The sequence below is a fragment of the Miniopterus schreibersii genome (assembly GCF_964146895.1).
Source record: "Miniopterus schreibersii genome assembly, chromosome: 10".
Lineage (NCBI taxonomy): Eukaryota > Metazoa > Chordata > Mammalia > Chiroptera > Miniopteridae > Miniopterus > Miniopterus schreibersii.
The window spans coordinates 57860920-57871293 of NC_138110.1; positions in this window are offsets into that span (position 1 = coordinate 57860920).

The following is a 10374-nucleotide window of genomic DNA, read 5'->3' on the forward strand; positions in this document are numbered from 1 at the left end:
AACCAAGAGCTCTTAAAGCCACAGGCCCTTGAGAAAGGAGCCCCATCCTGCCTCCAGGGCCAAGGGTGATGACAGAACCTGCAGCCAGGTCTGGAGGACCCGAAAGCAGCAGAGACCTGTGCCTCATTCCAGTCTGAGCCCCAGGGAAGAAACGGCTGGGTACACAGGCCTGAGGTGGCCTTGCAGGAGCTCCTGTGCCTGGCGTGGTGAAGGAGCATTGGGAAAACTCGCTAGACCCAGCACAGCCTCTTGGCCAGCAGCACACCATGATGACCAGCAACAGAGGGGCAGCATGTCTTGATGGGCAGACGACTGAAGGCCTACTGTCCTCCCTCATGATCTGTGTCAGTCCCTAAAAGGTCCTCCAATCCCATGAAAGAGGAGAGTCCAATCTGCCTTCATTGCTCCCACGGTGGCAGAACAGGGCGTCCAAGTGGAAATGACGATGCTTTATAGACAAGAAAGCTACGTTCCTGCTACACCTGGGTGTGGGTGGGGAATTTTACCCTCTGCACTCAGAGATGAAGAATCTGGGTCTCTAAGATAAGCTTTCCAGGTTCCCAAACCTCAGGTTTCAAGGGCTGCTTGGAAGTGGGGAAAATCTAGCGTTGGGGCTGCTGAGAACTTTGCCAGGGTTGGGTCCATTTTCCTGACTCTCCAGGCCCCCTGGGGACAGTTGAAGAATAAAGAGGTTTTGGGGGGAAACCTGGTACTTCTTACCCCAAGATTCTGCCAGGCCCTGACCAGGCAGGGCTCAGAGGTCCCAGTCGATCGAAGCTGTAGTGCCTTCCCTTACAGTGACCCTGGTCCACTCACTATGCCAGAGGGGAAACTGAGGCCCAGAGAGGGCTTGATTTGCCCTGGTCACACTGTCAGCAGCACAGACCCAGGTCGCCTCACACACACACCCTCGCTCACCTCCAGTCATGACTCCCTCCCCAGTCTGGGCTGCCTCCACCCTCTGCTGAGGACAGGAGCCTGGGGTGTGAGTCCAAGGTCGGCTGGGAATGGTTCCCCACTGCCCAGGCAGTCACGGCCGGCTCCCCTGGCCCAGGCTTCTCACTGCCGAAGGTTGCCATCCATTTTCTGTCCACCTCATTTGTCTGAGAACCATGGAGAAAAATCACTCCTGTCCCTCTGCCTCGGCTGCCACTATGATATATGGCCTCCATCAGAGCCCCCTCCCCCAGTTGGCACGCTCCTTCCCCCCAAAACTCCCCAAGGCTGGGGTCAGGGAGATGGAGTGATTCTGAGCCAGCTGATGGGTGCACTTGCAGACATTCAGGAGACGGTGGCTCTGCTTTTCTTTGTGGGGAAGGCAGTGTAGACATTACTGATCATTGCTGTGTGACCTCCGGCAATTCATGTCACCTCTCTGTATAATAATTCCCGCCTGCCTCCTCCCCCTGAAGCCACACTTCGTCTATTTACAGCTCTTACCTCCTTTGCTCTCTCCATCATCTCTGCAGGGTACCTGATGAGAATAAATAGAAATCCTAGTTTCTGTTTACCCTTCATGCCATGCTCCATGCTGGGCACTGGGGACCCCCAGCATCAGCATCTCATGACAGAGCCAGACATGCAAAAAGCAGAAGCACCACCCCAATGTAGAAATGCAATCATCAAAAACTTCCTGCATACAGAGGTGCCTGAGATGAGGAGGGGGGAGGGCTCTGCTGGAAATGGGGTAGGGGACAGTGGAGGGGGGGGTGCAGCTCTGAGGAGGTGGTCTGAGGCTCTGAGGTTAGGAACATGGGTGGGCTCTGGAGTTGGATTGTTTGTACTGGCATCCTGCTGTGTGACCCTGGGCAACTTGCTTGGCTTCTCTGAGCCTCCTCTGACTTCTGAAGAGCTGGAAATGGGAAGGGGGGGTGCTGTGAGTGCCAAGTAAGGCATATAAAGTGCTAAATGTAAGACTGCACAGAAAGTTAGCTGCTATTTTCACAATTTGTGAAGAGCGCTAGGAGTTCGCCTAGAGGACAAGGTCTGGGCAAATGGTCTGGGCAGAGGGAATGGGCAATACACAGTCACGGGCATTGGGAAATCTGAGCTGCTGGGAGAGGCTGGAGCTTAGTGTGAGTGGCAGGAAGTGCTGGGAGAGGAGGCTGACAGGGGCAGGGCTTGGAAGGCCAGAAACTTGTACCTAATCCCCAGGGCAATGGGGAGTCATGGAAGGGTCTTGAGCAGGGGAGTGGTAAGGTCAGATTGAGGGTTAGAAAGATTCCACTGATAGTGACTGGGGAAGAGAGGTTGGAGGGGTCAAGCTGGGATTCAGACCCTGGTCTCCCTGCTCCAGTGCTCTTGCACATTTCCAGCAGGATTTCAAATCCTTTGTAAACCAGGGCCAATTTTCCCGAAATCCCTAGGACTGGCTGGGTTCCCATCTCAGGTATGTGTTTGGGTGAGGGGAGGGAGGGAATCCAGCTTCAGGGTGCGAGGCCCGTGGGGCAGGTTCTGGCTGGGGGGTGGAGGCCTGGACAGCAGCACTTCCACTGTGGACTCGTCCATCACGCCTCCCTGCGAGGAGCAAGGAGCGGAGGCTGTCAGGCGTGTCCAAACCGCGCTCCTGGCTGCCTCAATTTCGCATTCTCCAAATAGTCAGACACCGTGAATGGGCCGGAAATTGAATGCAAAATCAAAATGCAGCAAATAAATAGATGCAAAATCATCGGGAACCAGTGATAAGAATCACCTCCGGACGCTGAAGCTTGGAAAGTTCCGCAGGCGGCGGCTGTGCTGGCCAGGCCCAGAAGGGATGTTAGACCGGGCACCCCCCTTCCCTGGCCCCAGCTCTCTTCCACTGACCCACATTTCTGATGATCTCCAAGGTCACCCAGTTCAGCTCCACAGCGTGCAAGCAGGGAAACTGAGGCTCGGAAAGAGCGGACAGAAAACTGGGGCCCTAAAGTCAGGCAGACCCGGGTTTTGATCCAGCTCCTCCTTTCTAGAGAACATGGCCTTGGGCTGGTGGCCTGATCCCCAGTTTCTTCATCAGACAAATGGGGAGAAGGCCCTCCTCACAAGTTGGGTGGGCAGACTGAGTGTAGAAGGATGCCCAGCGTCGACGTAAGAAACATCCAAACCTGTGAGGATTTTTTTGTGAGTTTATCTGGGCCAAACTGACAACTGCCAGGAAGCAAAATCTCAACAGACTGAGGAAATGGCAGTGTTACCACTTATTTTATACGGCAAAATCAAAGGGTAAGACATAAGGGGGTTACCTGAAATCGGTTGGTGACAGATTAGGGAGGTGGGAAAAAGCAAGGCGAGGAAACCTCTGGGATTGGATAAAAAGTAAACAGGATAGACACACACTTCTTTTACATTGGTGGGTATAGGACAGTTAACAGTTAACAATTAACATGATAACAGTAACAATGGGGGGGGGGTGGACGGAAAAGGGGCCACTTGCTAAACCTGACAAGCTCAGGGGAGGCCTGCCTGGCGGCCTTGCAAACTCAGAGACCTAAAGTAACCACAAAGGATGGTCTGAAATTAAAACTTTTTAACTAAAAAGCAGGTTATGGTGGGTAGTCATGTCCTAGGCTGGTATCTTCCCTGACAAAGGTCAGTCTTTACCTTACCTGAGCCTATTATCTTTTTGGTCTGCGATAACATATCGTTGGAATGTCAAAATAATTTTCCTTTTTCCGGACCCCTCGAAGCACAGGCACTGCTCTTCGGAGACCACAAATCCCCTCATTTCATTGAGTTAACTGTTGACTGTTAACTATCCTGCACCCACCTAATCTATCGCCATGTCTCCTCTTTTGACTGTAATGCATAAAACAAAGTGCAGAACTGCCATTTTCTGGAGCATTATCTTAGTCCGTTGAGGTTTGGGCTTCCCAGCAACTGTCGATAGTTTGGCTCAAATAAACTCACCAAAATTCTTCACAGGTTTGAACGATTTCTTATGTTAACAGGGGTTCATATTGAACTTCAACTTCCTCCCCCAATTCCCCTCACTGAAGAGCCCCAGCACCCCAAGTCCCCCAGCTGGGCTCCCTTGGCGCTGCAGGCTCACTCATGGGGCCCAGGTAGTGAGGAGAATGTTGCACTGACCCCTGATGGGCACAGACACCAGCAAGGCACTGTACGGTTCACAGAGCACGTTTCCAGGGGGTGTCTTCGACCTTTGTTCCCCCCACCCCCACCCCCATCAACTTCACTGACGGGGAGAGAGAAACTCAGAAGACCAAGGAGATTGCCCGAGGGTCACGTGGTGTTGAGAGGGGTCAGCAGGGATTCGAATGCCAAATCCCTCTCTCTCTCTGTCATGCAGTCTTTCAACAGAAGGACAACGGGCATCTGCTTGCTGGGTCCGGCTGAGGACTTTAGGGCCTCATACAGGCCCTGGTCTCCACTCTGGGAGCTGCAAGGGGTGCCCAGTCAGCAGGCCGAGAGCCACGGCCCACCTGGGCCACCAGGAGCTGTGGGGACAGGGAATTGAGGAGCAGAATGAGAGGAGCCTCTGGCTGGGGCCACCGGGCAGCCTAGACTGCAGAGCAAGGAAAAGGGGCAGAAAGAAAGGCAGTTACACCAGAAACATTGTAAGTACCTCCTGCACAGCAGGCCCGAGGAGACAGCAGTGAGCAAGACAAAAGCAGGCATGGAACTTACACTCTGGTGGGGAGACAGACATTAAACAATCCCTCTGATTTGTAATCATTTATTACAAATAGGGCTTTGAAGGGAAAGAACAGGTTCTAGGAGTGTGTGACACAAGGACATAAGCCGGGCCTGAGCAGTCAGGGAGAGCTTTCCGGAGGAGGTGGTGCTTGGATTGAGACCTGGAAGATGAGAAGAGAGGGAGAAAGGAGAGGAATGGAGGGGGGAAGGAGAGAGAGAGGCAGAGACAAAAAGGAGGGGAGAGAGGAGAGACAGAGAATGGGAAAGAAAAAATTAGAGGAAGAGAGTTTCAGAGAAGGTGATGGGCAGAGAGGAGCCAGAAATGAGAGACAGGGAACAATGTAGAGAGATTCGGCCAGCTGGACAGACCGACAGAGAGGACTGGGGAAAGATGAGGGCTAACAGAGACAAAGAGCCAGGGAGAAAGGGAGGGTGAGGGGAGAGAGACCACAAACGGCTTCGAGCTCCCCTCCCACTGCCGCCTGGACTTTCATCTCTGATGCACGAGGAACTTGAGCTCCCCTCGGGGAAGTGGGGCGTCCAGGCTGGAGCTGAATAATGCATTTCACGTTCCAGGACTGTTTCATCTTTCCCTTTGTAAACTTGGATTCCGGAGCAGAGCGAGGCTGCAGCCAGTGGGGGTGTGGGGTGGGCAGGGGATGCTGCTGCAGGGGGCAGGGCTGGGACTGGCCGCCAGGCTCCAGGGCCCAACAGGGGCCCGAGCCCCCTCCTCTCCCCACACCCTCAGGGAGGGTCTCCTCCTGATTTCAGCTGCAACTGAGCTCCTGACAGAGTCAGCTGTCCACTGAGGCGCTTGTTAAGTGTTACCTGCTGGTAAAGGTGCTGACCGCTAACTAGGATGTGTTCACTGTTAACTAGTGCTCACCATCAACCAGGGTGCTTTGTTAAGTAGGGTGTTAACCGTTAGTAAAGAGGTTTGCTGTTCACTGGAGTGTTCACAGTTAACTAGGGTGTTCCTTAAATAGCATATTTGCAGTTTACTAGGGTGTTAACTGTTAATAAAGAGGTTTGCTGTTCACTAGAGTGTTCACTGTTAACTAGGGTGTTCGTTAAGTAGGGTGCTTGCAGCTCACTGGGGTGAAAGTTAATGAAGGTGCTATTGACTGGGGTGTTCACGATCTACTAAGGTGTTTGTCAGGAGGGTGTTTGCTCTGGCCCCAGCTTCGGTGCCTCAGTTTACATACTCCTGCCTCCTCCTCACCACCTGACCCCCTGGAGTGCCTCCTTCCTCCCGGGCTGGGGCTCCGGGTACAAGCACAAGTACCTGGCTTGACCCCAGAACAACCCCTACCACACCCTGAACTGGCTCCACAGATCGTCCCACCAATCTCGAGGGTCCCAACTCCCTGGTCCCAATCTCGGCAAGACGGACAGTAGAACACCTCCTGAAAAGACCTATGGTTTTTAAAAGGATCATCTGAAATATACACGCAGCCAAATGACTGACTCGATAATGGCAGAATGACAGGCAGGTGGAAGAACAGTTTCTTGGCCCTGAAATCCTGCAGAATGGACAGGCTGTGAGCTACAGTGGTGGGATCCCTATGTCATTTCATGCTCTGAAGGCGTCCCTGTGGACCTGCCAAGATACTGGGGGGCATTGTCTATCCATCCTGTCCCTTCAGGCTGGAGTATTCTTTTGAGTGACACCTGGAGAATGGGAGCCCCCGTGCTGATCATCCAGGATCCCTGAGAGGACCCTGACCTGAGTGGCCAGAGGAGGCCTGGGAATGACCTCTGAGCAGCCACTGCCTTGCTGGGCAACACTCAAGTCTTTGCCCTCTCTGGGCCTCGGGGTAAAGTGGGATTTGAACCAGCAGATGGTGGAGGGTCGAGCCAGCTTCATCGTTTGGGGCTGCTCATTAGGGCCCATTTTAAAGATACAGAAACAGAGGCCCAGGGAGGTGGCTCTGTCCTAGGTGCCTACCCATCCTATTGTAGGCCCATCCAGCTCCACTCGCCATCTTTGTCTCCTCCACCCAGTCCCCTCTCCAGACCCTGAGAGCCATCCCCAGGGCAATAGTGACAGAATGAACTGAGTGGGGGCTGCAGGGGATGCCAAGGCTGCCCCATCAGGCCACTGCCCGGGATCTCCAGCCCCTCTGCGCCGACTGCCAGGTTTGGGCCAGACACATGTTTGCGAACACACTCTGGGACTCTTGGGCAAAGCCCAAAGCCCAATAGGCCCGTCCCACTGTCCCACCTCAGCTCACCCCTCCCCCCCAATCTCGGGCAATGCCAGTCTCCTCATAGAGCCTTTTTTTTTCTCCCATATGCACTGAACCCGCAACCTGGGCATGTGCCCTGACTGGGAATCGAACCAGTGACCTTTTGGTGCCCAGGATGATGCTCAGCCAACCAAGTCACACCGGCCAGGGCCTCATAGAGCCTCTCGATGCCCACTTCCCCAGCCCCTGGACCTTGGCACATGCTGCTTGAATATGGGCCCATCCCCACCCTCCTCTGCTTGTTGAGTGGCTCCTGCTCAGTTCAAACGCCAGTTCTCTGGAAAGCCCTCCCTGAGCCCGGTCCAGCTCAGAGCTCCCTGCTTTATACTCTCCTTGGAAGCATAGGGCAGAGTTGCAACGATTTGTCATGTGAGTGATGTTTTCCTCTCTCTCCTCTAGATTCCTCTTCACATGGTCATCCCTCTGTACATGTGTGGCATTGGCATCTCTGTCCTAATCTCTTCCTGTAAGGACACCTGTCAGATCAGAGGGGAGCTCCCTGAGACCTGCACATCCCAGTGCCTGGCCAGGGGGCACATCATGTGCGTTTATGGAATGAATGAGTAGATAAAGGAATGAATGAATGATGTCAAGGGTATATATATATATATATACACCTTGAGAGAAAGAGAGAAATATGCAAACACACACAGGGCTTGGAATGAAGAAACCTGAAATCCCAGCTTGCTCCACTCTGACTAGATGACACAGAGAAGGGATTTGACCACTCTGCGTCTCAGTTTCCCCAATTGCAAGATTCGGATAAATAAGTAACCCCTGGACTAAAGTGGGGAATGAAATGCACTAGAGACTGGGAAGTATCCCCAGAGCTGTTCCCAAACAGGGACGCTGGCCATCCCACACTTGCACACACTCTCAGCCCCAGCACGGCTGCTGGTCCCAGGCCAGAGGCAGAGCTCACATCTGGCACCCCGGCTGGTGCTTCTTGGCCAAGCAGAGAGAACAGCTGTGGTTGTCAGTCCTCACAGTGGGCCACCCTGGACCAAATGCTCAATGGACCCTTTCTTATTTAACTCTCTCCATAGCACCATGAGGAAACAGGTTCCTCCACTCGCCCCATTTTACAGAGAAAGAAACTGAGGCTCAGAGAACTGGCCTAGGATGTTTGGGGGCAGGGGTAGAGGGCCCTGGTTGAGCCCCTTCTCTTCAACCCCGCCCCACACTCCCTGTGTAGTTCCCTCCCTCCCTGCCTGCCCCCTTCCTCTCTGTCCAAACCAGTCTCTTGAAACCTCCTTCCTACAGCCGCTGCCGAGGTTCCCTCACTTCTGTTCCCACCAGCCCCCGCCTTCCCTTTCTCCCACAAGAGGACACGGGAGCTGGGTGCAGGCCTCAGCTCAGCCTGGGCTGGGCCCAGCTCTGCTGTCCACTAGCTGTGTGATGCTGGCCAAGCTGTGCCTCATTTTTCCGTCTGCAAAGCAGGGGTGATGATAACACCACCTAGGGTTGTTGTGAGGAAGAAATGAGCTAAGGCAAGTGGAGTGGACACTGTCGAGGCCCACCCCAGGCCCCGTTGACTCGTTCTGTGTGTCCATGCCCACTGCCTTTGGGTTGTTGCTAATAATAAACCTTATTCAGAGGCCTCACCTCAGACTACAGTGCACCCCATGTGCCTGGGAGCTTCTGTACCCCTGGAGCCACCCATAGCCAATGACTGACAGGCAGGAGTGTGGGAGCTCCACTCATTTGCTCCCAGGTAGGACAAACTCCGAGCACTCTCACACCCCAGAGTCCCCCATGACTTCAAGCTGCTCGCTTAGCAGTGCCCTCTTACCTGGGCACACCTCCTTAGTAAATCAGCACAGGAATCTTTACCTCCAGGTCTGCTACTGGGGATCCCAACCTAACCACCAAGTCAAGCTGCTTAGCATGAGCCTGGCTCCGAGTAAAGGCTCCCTTCATGTTAGCTACTATCCCTTTATTTCTTGGCAACTGAAAACAAATGCCTGGGCCTTTCTAGGTCTTAATGTCCTCATCTGTAAAATGGGCACAAGGAGACCTACTCTGCATGTATCTTCACTGAATAATGGAGTGAAGAAATAAACAAATGTCCCACCCTGGGCGAAAGGACAGTTTCTGCCCTTCCTCATCACCCCCACCACCCAGCTGCCCTCCCAGGCCCAGCAGCTATGAGTCCTCACTTCTGCCCCCTCCATGCCTCTCCGGCCCAGAGGAGGAAAAGCAGCCCCAGCCTCCAGATATGATATTGAGATCAGCACAGCTCTCTTCTAACTTGAACAATTGCTCTCACAGCCACATCCCTCCAATCCTTCCAAGCTCACTTGTAGAGGCCTGGGCAGCCACCTCACCCCAGGATGCACTGGAGCCAGGTTTTGCTAGGTCATGAGGTGATTGTTATATTTTCAGGAATTTGAAGAACCGGCTGTTAAACAGTTGGCCACTTGAAATCCCCCATGGTGGGGATAACTTACACCATGGAAATTGGCAAATGCTACAAGTCAGGCTTCTCTTTGGAGATCTGGTTTACCAGCACACAACTGACTATGCCCCTTTACCTGATGCCTACCTGAGCCCCAGTGCTGTCTGCACTTAGAAAATGTTTTATTTGGCATGTTGAGCCAATCCATTGTGTATAAATATATAGATATATATATAGGTTTCATTATCCCCTTCAGGGCTGCCAGAGAATATGTTCTTTTAATATGTAAAATTAAGTTTAAAAAGCTAAATTACTTTGTTTTCTTTTCTATATATCTTTATTGATTTCAGAGAGAAGAAGGGAGAGAGATAGAAACATCAATGATGAGAGAGTCGTCATTGATTGGCTGCCTCCTGCACACCCCCGACTGGGGATCGAGCCCCCAACCCCGGCATGTGCCCCGACTGGGAATCAGACCTCGATCTTCTGGATCCTAGGTCAATGCTCAACCGCTGAGCCACGCCTGGCAGGCAAAATTACTTCGTTTCCTACACGTGGTCTTTTCACAGATTTCTTCACTTCAGGAACAAAAAAAGATTTCACATCCACCCCTTAGCACCTCCACTCCAAACCTTCCCCCTAGAAAGGCCCATCTTGACCTTCCTTTAAAAATTTCTAGATTCATAGGATCTTAGAAATGTTGAGGCCCTGAAACTTGAAGTTATAGAGATTATAGATTCTGGAATCCTCAAACCTTTGACTGTTGGCTCTTAGGTTTGGAGCATCCTAATTTGGGGAGTCAGTCATGTCTTATTCAGGGGGATTTGATTCTAGACTTAGTGGTGAACAAATATTCCAACCTGGTGCACACTTCCCCTCATGAATCCTTCAGAGACATCCCATGCTGGAGACCATCCGTCACTCAGTGAGTCCAGGGATAGAAGGAGTTCAATCCAGCAGATTGGTTACGTAAATTAGTAATTATGTAATAAAACGTAAAATATTACAGATTATTTAAATGTATAAATTAGTAATTATGTAATTAGTTAAATATGTATCTTTAAGCCCTGGAATTTTACTCAAGGTGGCAAGATA